The 14,231-nt window shown below is 33.7% G+C and overlaps 1 protein-coding gene across 2 annotated transcripts in view; it reads right to left on the bottom strand.

Moving 5' to 3' along the window:
- Nucleotides 1-14,231, bottom strand: part of ccdc92 (coiled-coil domain containing 92) — a 36,670-nt gene that overhangs the window by 16,927 nt on the left and 5,512 nt on the right. The gene's annotated exons all lie outside the window — the stretch shown is intronic.

Here is a 14,231-nt window from a genome sequence, read left to right as displayed (position 1 = left end):
TTTGACGTGTCCCAAAAATGGCTAAAAATGACAAATTATAGCTTGTAGAAACGCGTCATAGAATACAAAGTGGAAACAAAGGCCAAAAAAGGCCTAAAAAGTCAGAATTTAGCATGTTGAGAAAATTGCCAAAAATCGCATACTATAGTATGGCAAAAATGTCAAATTTTGACAAGTCCCAAAAATGGCTAAAAATGACAAATTATAGCTTGTAGAGACGCGTCACAGAATACAAAGTGGAAACAAAGGCCAAAAAAGGCCTAAAAAGTCAGAATTTAGCATGTTGAAAAAATGGGCAAAAATCGCATACTATACTATGGCAAAAATGTGAAATTTGGACATGTCCCAAAAATGGCTACAAACAACATATTATAGCTTGTAGAGATGCGTCATAGTGCACAAAGTGGAAAGAAAGGCCAAAAAAGACCCAAAACGTCATAATTTAGCATGTTGAAAAAATGGGCAAAAATCGCATACTATAGTATGGCAAAAATGTCAAATTTTGACATGTCCCAAAAATGGCTAAAAGCGACATATTATAGCTTGTAGAAACGCGTCATGTTAGACAAAGTGGAAACAAAGGCCAAAAAAGGCCTAAAAAGTCAGAATTTAGCATGTTGAAAAAATGGCCAAAAATCGCATACTATAGTATGCAAAACGATTCAAATTTTGACATGTCTCAAAAATGGCTGAAAACGACATATAGCTTGTAGAAACGCAGCGTCATGTTATAATGAAGTAGAAACAAAGGCCAAAAAGGGCCTAAAAAGTCATAATTTAGCATGTTGAAAAAATGGCCAAAAATCGCATACTATAGTATGGCAAAAATGTCAAATTTTGACATGTCCCAAAAATGGCTAAAAACGACATATTATAGCTTGTAGAAACACATCATGTTATACAAAGTGGAAACAAAGGCCAAAAAAGGCCTAAAAAGTCATAATTTAGCATGTTGAAAAAATGGGCAAAAATCGCATACTATAGCATGGCAAAAATGTCAAATTTGGACATGTCCCAAAAATGGCTAAAAACAACATATTATAGCTTGTAGAGATGCGTCATAGTGCACAAAGTGGAAAGAAAGGCCAAAAAAGACCCAAAACGTCATAATTTAGCATGTTGAAAAAATGGCCAAAAATCACATACTATAGTATGGCAAAAATGTCAAATTTTGACGTGTCCCAAAAATGGCTAAAAATGACAAATTATAGCTTGTAGAAACGCGTCATAGTATACAAAGTGGAAACAAAGGCCAAAAAAGGCCCCAAACGTCATAATTTAGCATGTTGAAAAAATGGCCAAAAATCGCATACTATAGTATGGCAAAAATGTCAAATTTTGACATGTCCCAAAAATGGCTAAAAACGACATATTATAGCTTGTAGAAACGCGTCATGTTATACAAAGTGGAAACAAAGGCCAAAAAGGCCTAAAAATTCATAATTTAGCATGTTGAAAAATTGGGCAAAAATCGCATACTATAGCATGGCAAAAATGTCAAATTTGGACATGTCCCAAAAATGGCTAAAAATGACAAATTATAGCTTGTAGAGACGCACTATAGTATACAAAGTGGAAACAAAGGCCAAAAAAGGCCCCAAACGTCATAATTTAGCATGTTGAAAAAATGACCAAAAATCGCATACTATAGTATGGCAAAAATGTCAAATTTTGACGTGTCCCAAAAATGGCTAAAAATGACATATTATAGCTTGTAGAAACTTGTGATAGTATACAAAGAGGAAAAAAAAGGTCAAAGGCCAAAAATGTCATAATTTAGCATGTTGAAAAAATGGCCAAAAATCGCATACTATAGTATGGCAAAAATGTCAAATTTTGACATGTCCCAAAAATGGCTAAAAATGACATATTATAGCTTGTAGAGACGCGTCATAGTATACAAAGTGGAAACAAAGGCCAAAAAAAGCCTAAAAAGTCATAATTTAGCATGTTGAAAAAATGGCAGAAAATCGCATACTATACTATAGCAAAAATATCAAATTTTGACATGTCCCAACAAAATGGCTATAATCGACATATTATAGCTTGTAGAGACGCATTATAGTATACAAAGTGGAAATAAAGAACAAAAAAGGCCCAAAACGTCATAATTTAGCATGTTGAAAAAATGGGCAAAAATCGCATACTATAGCATGGCAAAAATGTCAAATTTGGACATGTCCCAAAAATGGCTAAAAATGACAAATTATAGCTTGTAGAGACGCACTATAGTATACAAAGTGGAAACAAAGGCCAAAAAAGGCCCCAAACGTCATAATTTAGCATGTTGAAAAAATGGCCAAAAATCACATACTATAGTATGGCAAAAATATCAAATTTTGACGTGTCCCAAAAATGGCTAAAAACGACATATTATAGCTTGTAGAAACGCGTCATGTTAGACAAAGTGGAAACAAAGGCCAAAAAAGGCCTAAAAAGTCATAATTTAGCATGTTGAAAAAATGGCCAAAAATCGCATACTATAGTATGGCAAAAATGTCAAATTTTGACATGTTCCAAAAATGGCTAAAAACTGCATATTATAGCTTGTAGAGACGCACTATAGTATACAAAGTGGAAACAAAGGCCAAAAAAGGCCCAAACGTCATAATTTAGCATGTTGAGAAAATTGCCAAAAATCGCATACTATAGTATGGCAAAAATGTCAAATTTTGACATGTCCCAAAAATGGCTAAAAAAGACATATTATAGCTTGTAGACACGTTACAGTATACAACGTGGAAACAAAGGCCAAAAAAGGCCAAAAAATGTCATAATTTAGCATGTTGAGAAAATTGCCAAAAATCGCATACTATAGTATGGCAAAAATGTCAAATTTTGACAAGTCCCAAAAATGGCTAAAAATGACAAATTATAGCTTGTAAAGATGCGTCATAATGTACAAAGTGGAAACAAAGGCCAAAGAAGGTCAAAAACTTCATAATTTAGCATGTGAAAAAAATGGCCAAAAACACCATACTATAGTATGGCAAAAATGTCAAATTTTGACGTGTCCCAAAAATGGCTAAAAACGACATATTATAGCTTGTAGAAACGCGTCATGTTATACAAAGTGGAAACAAAGGCCAAAAAAGGCCCCAAACGTCATAATTTAGCATGTTGAAAAAATGGCCAAAAATCGCATACTATAGTATGGCAAAAATGTCAAATTTTGACATGTTCCAAAAATGGCTAAAAACTGCATATTATAGCTTCTAGAGACGCACTATAGTATACAAAGTGGAAACAAAGGCCAAAAAAGGCCCCAAACGTCATAATTTAGCATGTTGAGAAAATGGCCAAAAATCGCATACTATAGTATGGCAAAAATGTCAAATTTTGACTTGTTCCAAAATTGGCTACAAACGACATATTATAGCTTGTAGAGATGTGTTGTAGTATACAAAGTGGAAACAAAGGCCAAAAAAGGCCAAACATGTCATGATTTAACATGTTGAAAAAATGGCCAAAAATCGCATACTATAGTATGGCAAAAATGTCAAATTTTGACGTGTCCCAAAAATGGCTAAAAACGACATATTATAGCTTGTAGAAACGCGTCATAGTATACAAAGTGGAAACAAAGGCCAAAAAAGGCCCCAAACGTCATAATTTAGCATGTTGAGAAAATTGCCAAAAATCGCATACTATAGTATGGCAAAAATGTCAAATTTTGACAAGTCCCAAAAATGGCTAAAAACGACATATTATAGCTTGTAGAAACGCGTCATGTTATACAAAGTGGAAACAAAGGCCAAAAAGGCCTAAAAACATCATAATTTAGCATGTTGAAAAATTGGACAAAAATCGCATACTATAGTATGTCAAAAATGTGAAATTTTGACATGTTCCAAAAATGGCTAAAAACTGCATATTATAGCTTCTAGAGACGCACTATAGTATACAAAGTGGAAACAAAGGCCAAAAAAGACCCCAAACGTCATAATTTAGCATGTCGAAAAAATGGCCAAAAATCGCATACTATAGTATGGCAAAAATGTCACATTTTGACATGTCCCAAAAATGGCTAAAAATGACAGATTACAGATGGTAGAGACGCGTTATAGTATACAAAGTAGAAAAAAAGCCAAAAAAAGGTCAAAAACGTCATAATTTAGCATGTTGAAAAAATGGCAGAAAATCGCATACTATACTATAGCAAAAATATCAAATTTTGACATGTCCCAAAATGGCTAAAAATGACATATTATAGCTCAGAGAAAGCGTCATAGTATACAAAGTGGAAACAAAGGCCAAAAAAGGCCTAAAAAGTCAGAATTTAGCATGTTGAAAAAATGGCCAAAAATCGCATACTATAGTATGGCAAAAATGTCAAATTTTGACGTGTCCCAAAAATGGCTAAAAACGACATATTATAGCTTGTAGAAATGTGTCATAGTATACAAAGTGGAAACAAAGGCCAAAAAAAGCCAAAAACGTCAAAATTTAGCATGTCTAGAAAATGGCTAAAAATCGCATACTATACTATGGCAAAAATGTCAAATTTTGACGTGTCCCAAAAATGGCTACAAACGACATATTATAGCTTGTAGAGATGCGTCATAGTGTACAAAGTGGAAACAAAGGCCAAAAAAGGCCTAAAAAGTCAGATATTAGCATGTTGAAAAAATGACCAAAAATTGCATACTATAGTATGGCAAAAATGTCAAATTTTGACATGTCCCAAAAATGGCTAAAAACGACATATTATAGCTTGTAGAAACGCGTCATGTTATACAAAGTGGAAACAAAGGCCAAAAAGGCCTAAAAACATCATAATTTAGCATGTTGAAAAATTGGCCAAAAATCGCATACTATAGTATGTCAAAAATGTGAAATTTTGACATGTTCCAAAAATGGCTAAAAACTGCATATTATAGCTTCTAGAGACGCACTATAGTATACAAAGTGGAAACAAAGGCCAAAAAAGACCCCAAACGTCATAATTTAGCATGTCGAAAAAATGGCCAAAAATCGCATACTATAGTATGGCAAAAATGTCACATTTTGACGTGTCCCCAAAATGGCTACGAATGACATATTATAGCTTGTAGAGATGCGTCATAGTATACAAAGTGGAAACAAAGGCCAAAAAAGGCCAAAAATGTCATAATTTAGCATGTTGAAAAAATGGCCAAAAATCGCATACTATAGTATGGCAAAAATGTCAAATTTTGACAGGTCCCAAAAATGGCTAAAAACGACATATTATAGCTCGTAGAAACGCGTCATAGTATACAAAGTGGAAACAAAGGCCAAAAAAGGCCTAAAAAGTCAGAATTTAGCATGTTGAAAAAATGGCCAAAAATCGCATACTATAGTATGGCAAAAATGTCAAATTTTGACATGTCCCAAAAATGGCTCCAAACAACATATTATAGCTTGTAGAGATGCGTCATAGTGTACAAAGTGGAAACAAAGGCCAAAAAAGACCCAAAACATCATAATTTAGCATGTTGAAAAAAATGTCCAAAAATCGCATACTATAGTATGGCAAAAATGTCAAATTTTGAAATGTTCCAAAAATGGCTAAAAACTGCATATTATATCTTCTAGAGACGCACTATAGTATACAAAGTGGAAACAAAGGTCAAAAAAGGCCCCAAACGTCATAATTTAGCATGTTGAGAAAATGGCCATAAATCGCATACTGTAGTATGGCAAAAATATCAAATTTTGACGTGTCCCAAAAATGGCTAAAAACGACATATTATAGCTTGTAGAAACGCGTCATGTTAGACAAAGTGGAAACAAAGGCCAAAAAAGGCCTAAAAAGTCAGAATTTAGCATGTTGAAAAAATGGCCAAAAATCGCATACTATAGTATAGCAAAAATGTCAAATTTTGAAATGTTCCAAAAATGGCTAAAAACTGCATATTATATCTTCTAGAGACGCACTATAGTATACAAAGTGGAAACAAAGGCCAAAAAAGGCCCCAAACGTCATAATTTAGCATGTTGAGAAAATGGCCAAAAATCGCATACTATAGTATGGCAAAAATATCAAATTTTGACGTGTCCCAAAAATGGCTAAAAACGACATATTATAGCTTGTAGAAACGCGTCATGTTATACAAAGTGGAAACAAAGGCCAAAAAAGGCCTAAAAAGTCAGAATTTAGCATGTTGAAAAATTGGCCAAAAATCGCATACTATATGTATGGCAAAAACGTCAAATTTTGACATGTCCCAAAAATGGCTACAAATAACATATTATAGCTTGTAGAGACGCACTATAGTGTACAAAGCTGAAACAAAGGCCAAAAAAAGCCAAAAACATCAAAATTTAGCATGTTTAGAAAATGGCTAAAAATCGCATACTATACTATGGCAAAAATGTCAAATTTTGACGTGTCCCAAAAATGGCTACAAACGACATATTATAGCTTGTAGAGATGCGTCATAGTGTACAAAGTGGAAACAAAGGCCAAAAAAGGCCTAAAAAGTCAGATATTAGCATGTTAAAAAAATGGCCAAAAATCGCATACTATAGTATAGCAAAAATGTCAAATTTTGACATGTCCCAAAAATGGCTACAAACAACATATTATAGCTTGCAGATATGCGTCATAGTATACAAAGTGGAAACAAAGGCCAAAAAAGGACTAAAAAGTCAGAATTTAGCATGTTGAAAAAATGGCCAAAAATCGCATACTATAGTATGGCAAAAATGTCAAATTTTGACATGTCCCAAAAATGGCTACAAACAACATATTATAGCTTGTAGAGATGCGTCATAGTGTACAAAGTGGAAACAAAGGCCAAAAAAGACCCAAAACGTCATAATTTAGCATGTTGAAAAAATGGCCAAAAATCGCATACTATACTATGGCAAAAATATCAAATTTTGACGTGTCCCAAAAATGGCTACAAACGACATATTAAAGCTTGTAGAAACGTGTCATGTTATACAAAGTGGAAACAAAGGCCAAAAAAGGCCTAAAAAGTCAGAATTTAGCATGTTGAAAAAAATGGCCAAAAATCGCATACTATAGTATGGCAAAAATGTCACATTTTGACATGTCCCAAAAATGGCTAAAAATGACAAATTATAGCTTGTAGAGACGCGTCATAGAATACAAAGTGGAAACAAAGGCCACAAAAAGCCAAAAACGTCAAAATTTAGCATGTTTAGAAAATGGCTAAAAATCGCATACTATACTATGGCAAAAATGTCAAATTTTGACATGTCCCAAAAATGGCTAAAAACAACATATTATAGCTTGTAGAAACGCGTCATAGAATACAAAGTGGAAACAAAGGCCAAAAAGGCCTAAAAAGTCAGAATTTAGCATGTTGAAAAATGGCCAAAAATCGCATACTATAGTATGGCAAAAATGTCACATTTTGACATGTCCCAAAAATGGCAACAAACAACATATTATAGCTTGTAGAGATGGGTCATAGCATACAAAGTCCAAACAAGGGCCAAAAAAGGCCCCAAACGTCAGAATTTAGCATGTTGAAAAAATTGGCAAAAATCGCATACTATAGTATAGCAAAAATGTCACATTTTGACATGTCCCAAAAATGGCTAAAAATGACAAATTATAGCTTGTAGAGACGCGTCATAGAATACAAAGTGGAAACAAAGGCCACAAAAAGCCAAAAACGTCAAAATTTAGCATGTTTAGAAAATGGCTAAAAATCGCATACTATACTATGGCAAAAATGTCAAATTTTGACATGTCCCAAAAATGGCTAAAAACAACATATTATAGCTTGTAGAAACGCGTCATAGAATACAAAGTGGAAACAAAGGCCAAAAAAGGCCTAAAAAGTCAGATATTAGCATGTTGAAAAAATGGCCAAAAATCGCATACTATAGTATGGCAAAAATGTCAAATTTTGAAATGTCCCAAAAATGGCAACAAACAACATATTATAGCTTGTAGAGATGGGTCATAGCATACAAAGTCCAAACAAGGGCCAAAAAAGGCCCCAAACGTCAGAATTTAGCATGTTGGAAAAATTGCCAAAAATCGCATACTATAGTATGGCAAAAATGTCAAATTTGGACATGTCCCAAAAATGGCTACAAACAACATATTATAGCTTGTAGAGATGCGTCATAGTGTACAAAGTGGAAACAAAGGCCAAAAAAGACCCAAAACGTCATAATTTAGCATGTTGAAAAAATGGCCAAAAATCGCATACTATACTATGGCAAAAATATCAAATTTTGACGTGTCCCAAAAATGGCTACAAACGACATATTAAAGCTTGTAGAAACGTGTCATGTTATACAAAGTGGAAACAAAGGCCAAAAAAGGCCTAAAAAGTCAGAATTTAGCATGTTGAAAAAATGGCCAAAAATCGCATACTATAGTATGGCAAAAATGTCAAATTTTGACAGGTCCCAAAAATGGCTAAAAATGACAAATTATAGCTTGTAGAGACGCGTCATAGAATACAAAGTGGAAACAAAGGCCACAAAAAGCCAAAAACGTCAAAATTTAGCATGTTTAGAAAATGGCTAAAAATCGCATACTATACTATGGCAAAAATGTCAAATTTTGACATGTCCCAAAAATGGCTAAAAACAACATATTATAGCTTGTAGAAACGCGTCATAGAATACAAAGTGGAAACAAAGGCCAAAAAAAGCCTAAAAAGTCAGAATTTACCATGTTGAAAAAATGGCCAAAAATCGCATACTATAGTATGGCAAAAATGTCACATTTTGACATGTCCCAAAAATGGCAACAAACAACATATTATAGCTTGTAGAGATGGGTCATAGCATACAAAGTCCAAACAAGGGCCAAAAAAGGCCCCAAACGTCAGAATTTAGCATGTTGAAAAAATTGGCAAAAATCGCATACTATAGTATAGCAAAAATGTCACATTTTGACATGTCCCAAAAATGGCTAAAAATGACAAATTATAGCTTGTAGAGACGCGTCATAGAATACAAAGTGGAAACAAAGGCCAAAAAAAGCCAAAAACGTCAAAATTTAGCATGTTTAGAAAATGGCTAAAAATCGCATACTATACTATGGCAAAAATGTCAAATTTTGACATGTCCCAAAAATGGCTAAAAACAACATATTATAGCTTGTAGAAACGCGTCATAGAATACAAAGTGGAAACAAAGGCCAAAAAAAGCCTAAAAAGTCAGAATTTACCATGTTGAAAAAATGGCCAAAAATCGCATACTATAGTATGGCAAAAATGTCAAATTTTGACATGTCCCAAAAATGGCAACAAACAACATATTATAGCTTGTAGAGATGGGTCATAGCATACAAAGTCCAAACAAGGGCCAAAAAAGGCCCCAAACGTCAGAATTTAGCATGTTGAAAAAATTGGCAAAAATCGCATACTATAGTATAGCAAAAATGTCAAATTTTGACATGTCCCAAAAATGGCTATAAACAACATATTATAGCTTGCAGATATGCGTCATAGTATACAAAGTGGAAACAAAGGCCAAAAAAGGACTAAAAAGTCAGAATTTAGCATGTTGAAAAAATTGCCAAAAATCGCATACTATAGTATGGCAAAAATGTCAAATTTGGACATGTCCCAAAAATGGCTACAAACAACATATTATAGCTTGTAGAGATGCGTCATAGTGTACAAAGTGGAAACAAAGGCCAAAAAAGACCCAAAACGTCATAATTTAGCATGTTGAAAAAATGGCCAAAAATCGCATACTATACTATGGCAAAAATATCAAATTTTGATGTGTCCCAAAAATGGCTACAAACGACATATTAAAGCTTGTAGAAACGTGTCATGTTATACAAAGTGGAAACAAAGGCCAAAAAAGGCCTAAAAAGTCAGAATTTAGCATGTTGAAAAAAATGGCCAAAAATCGCATACTATAGTATGGCAAAAATGTCACATTTTGACATGTCCCAAAAATGGCTAAAAATGACAAATTATAGCTTGTAGAGACGCGTCATAGAATACAAAGTGGAAACAAAGGCCACAAAAAGCCAAAAACGTCAAAATTTAGCATGTTTAGAAAATGGCTAAAAATCGCATACTATACTATGGCAAAAATGTCAAATTTTGACATGTCCCAAAAATGGCTAAAAACAACATATTATAGCTTGTAGAAACGCGTCATAGAATACAAAGTGGAAACAAAGGCCAAAAAAAGCCTAAAAAGTCAGAATTTACCATGTTGAAAAAATGGCCAAAAATCGCATACTATAGTATGGCAAAAATGTCACATTTTGACATGTCCCAAAAATGGCAACAAACAACATATTATAGCTTGTAGAGATGGGTCATAGCATACAAAGTCCAAACAAGGGCCAAAAAAGGCCCCAAACGTCAGAATTTAGCATGTTGAAAAAATTGGCAAAAATCGCATACTATAGTATGGCAAAAATGTCACATTTTGACATGTCCCAAAAATGGCTAAAAATGACAAATTATAGCTTGTAGAGACGCGTCATAGAATACAAAGTGGAAACAAAGGCCACAAAAAGCCTAAAACGTCAAAATTTAGCATGTTTAGAAAATGGCTAAAAATCGCATACTATACTATGGCAAAAATGTCAAATTTTGACATGTCCCAAAAATGGCTAAAAACAACATATTATAGCTTGTAGAAACGCGTCATAGAATACAAAGTGGAAACAAAGGCCAAAAAAGGCCTAAAAAGTCAGATATTAGCATGTTGAAAAAATGGCCAAAAATCGCATACTATAGTATAGCAAAAATGTCACATTTTGACATGTCCCAAAAATGGCAACAAACAACATATTATAGCTTGTAGAGATGGGTCATAGCATACAAAGTCCAAACAAGGGCCAAAAAAGGCCCCAAACGTCAGAATTTAGCATGTTGAAAAAATTGGCAAAAATCGCATACTATAGTATGGCAAAAATGTCAAATTTGGACATGTCCCAAAAATGGCTAAAAATGACAAATTATAGCTTGTAGAGACGCGTCATAGAATACAAAGTGGAAACAAAGGCCAAAAAAAGCCAAAAACGTCAAAATTTAGCATGTCTAGAAAATGGTTAAAAATCGCATACTATACTATGGCAAAAATGTCAAATTTGGACATGTCCCAAAAATGGCTAAAAATGACATATTATAGCTTGTAGAGACACGTCATAGAATACAAAGTGGAAACAAAGGCCAAAAAAAGCCTAAAAAGTCAGAATTTACCATGTTGAAAAAATGGCCAAAAATCGCATACTATAGTATGGCAAAAATGTCAAATTTTGACAGGTCCCAAAAATGGCAACAAACAACATATTATAGCTTGTAGAGACGGGTCATAGCATACAAAGTCCAAACAAGGGCAAAAAAGGCCCCAAACGTCAGAATTTAGCATGTTGAAAAAATTGGCAAAAATCGCATACTATACTATGGCAAAAATGTCACATTTTGACATGTCCCAAAAATGGCTAAAAATGACAAATTATAGCTTGTAGAGACGCGTCATAGAATACAAAGTGGAAACAAAGGCCACAAAAAGCCAAAAACGTCATAATTTAGCATGTTTAGAAAATGGTTAAAAATCGCATACTATAGTATGGCAAAAATGTCAAATTTGGACATGTCCCAAAAATGGCTACAAACAACATATTATAGCTTGTAGAGATGCGTCATAGTGTACAAAGTGGAAACAAAGGCCAAAAAAGGCCTAAAAAGTCATAATTTAGCATGTTGAGAAAATGGCCAAAAATCGCATACTATACTATGGCAAAAATATCAAATTTTGACGTGTCCCAAAAATGGCTACAAACGACATATTAAAGCTTGTAGAAACGTGTCATGTTATACAAAGTGGAAACAAAGGCCAAAAAAGGCCTAAAAAGTCAGAATTTAGCATGTTGAAAAAATGGCCAAAAATCGCATACTATAGTATGGCAAAAATGTCAAATTTTGACATGTCCCAAAAATGGCTAAAAATGACAAATTATAGCTTGTAGAGATGCGTCATAGAATACAAAGTGGAAACAAAGGCCAAAAAAAGCCAAAAACATCCAAATTTAGCATGTTTAGAAAATGGCTAAAAAATCGCATACTATACTATGGCAAAATGTCAAATTTTGACATGTCCCAACAAAATGGCTAAAAACAACATATTATAGCTTGTAGAAACGTCATAGAATACAAAGTGGAAACAAAGGCCAAAAAAGCCTAAAAGTCAGAATTTACCATGTTGAAAAAATGGCCAAAAATCGCATACTATAGTATGGCAAAAATGTCACATTTTGACATGTCCCAAAAATGGCAACAAACAACATATTATAGCTTGTAGAGATGGGTCATAGCATACAAAGTCCAAACAAGGGCCAAAAAAGGCCCCAAACGTCAGAATTTAGCATGTTGAAAAAATTGGCAAAAATCGCATACTATAGTATAGCAAAAATGTCAAATTTTGATATGTCCCCAAAATGGCTAAAAACGACATATCATAGCTTGTAGAGATGTGTCATAGTGTACAAACTGGAAACAAAGGCCAAAAAAGGCCTAAAAAGTCAGATATTAGCATGTTGAAAAAATGGCCAAAAATCACATACTATAGTATGGCAAAAATGTCAAATTTTGACATGTTCTAATGGCTAAAAGTAACATATGTATTTTTATGAGATGCATTCTCCATAGTATACAAAGTGGAAACAAAGGCTAAAAAAGGCCAACAATGTCATAATTTACATTTAGCATGTCAAAAATGTTTTAGTGCCTGTCATAAGTTTGGAAATGACATGATTACAGCTGTACCAGTCTTAAATTTAGACATCTTTGACAAATTATGCCTCATTCCTATATTATGACGTTTTTGGGGGCACTATACTATGACGTGTCTCTAAAAGCTTTCATTGGCTGGTTGGCTGTTTTTGTTAGTGTGGCTTTGTCTTTTTCTGTTGATGTGTTTCTTTGTCCTGGGATGCATGTATGCATTTTTTCTTTTCTATATTAATTCCTGTTTGATTTGATTAAGCTTGGTATGGTGTGTGTTGTATATGTATATGTGTATTTATATGTAGGGGTATGTACATATGTATGTATGTATGTATGTACATGGGTGTATATACTGTATATCCATGTGTATATATGAATGTTTTTTTTGTGTATGAATATACATTTCTGTAAATATAACTATAATATATATATATATACATATACATATATATATATATATATATATATATATATAAATAAAATTGGGAAAAAAATGGGTAGGATTTGATAAATATTTACTTAATCCTCCTCCTTTTCTGATATGAAATACTTATGTTTGTTTACTAAATATGTATTGTGGATATCTGATGTTTTTTTATTGCCCATGTTTTTATTTATTTTTATTTGTTGTCTGATTGTATTTGCCATGTTTGAAATAAAGATCTGTCAAATTATATGTCATTTCCAGTCATTTTTTTTCAATATGCTGTATTATGATGTTTTTGGCCTTTTTTTCAACAGGCTATATATATATGTACAGCAGTGGATCTAACAAATCATACATATTTTAATTTTTATTATTTTCGTGAAATCATATATGGATTCATGACAATAAATATGAGGGGAAGAGAAGAGTGAGTATGAGCAACCATCTTGTGTGACAACATAACGTTAATTGAGCATTCAAATTCATTTGTGTTTACGTATTAACTATGGTATGTAATTACACAAAAGAAATACTGGACCAATCATGAGTACACTGAGGGCAGTAACTTACTATGGACAGTGTGTCAGCTGACAGAATGATCCTGTGGAGACTCATCTGCAGTGGGCAAAGAGCTCCAGTCTCACATTACAGCTCTGGTAGACAGAGAGGGCACCGCTCCTCTCTGACCTTGATCCTTCTGCAGCCACCCTGCCCTGCCCCACCCAGTTATAGCTTCTACAGCCATGTTTGTTTAAGTGCAAATATGCAGAATAAAAGAAAATGGTATATTATTTCCATAAATGTGTGTACATCACAAAGTGCAAGTTTCAAATTCCAGTTTACATGTCCTACATTCAGTCTTCTCTAAAACACAGGGATGGTCATAAAGATGCTTTCCCTGAATTTTTTTGTCGGGGGTGGTAGTAAATTTTTACCCCAGTCAGAGCAGCTGAGCCTTGCTGCACTAAGCAGGTTGCAGGCCGTGCATTAGAGCTGTGACAGATAATCTCATTTCCTGCACTCCAATCTCTGCGATTTCCCACGCTAACATGATAGTGCCTCTAACCAGAGGCTCCTAACAATACTGCTCAGATCTGTCCCAGCCATGTTGAAAAGCCTATAACATATAGAGACCCTAGTGAGAC

The sequence above is a fragment of the Plectropomus leopardus genome, chromosome 4 (genome assembly GCF_026936395.1).
Source record: "Plectropomus leopardus strain MGB_pleo_1.0 chromosome 4, ASM2693639v1, whole genome shotgun sequence".
Classification (NCBI taxonomy): domain Eukaryota; kingdom Metazoa; phylum Chordata; class Actinopteri; order Perciformes; family Serranidae; genus Plectropomus; species Plectropomus leopardus.
This window is presented reverse-complemented; position numbering and strand designations above follow the sequence as displayed.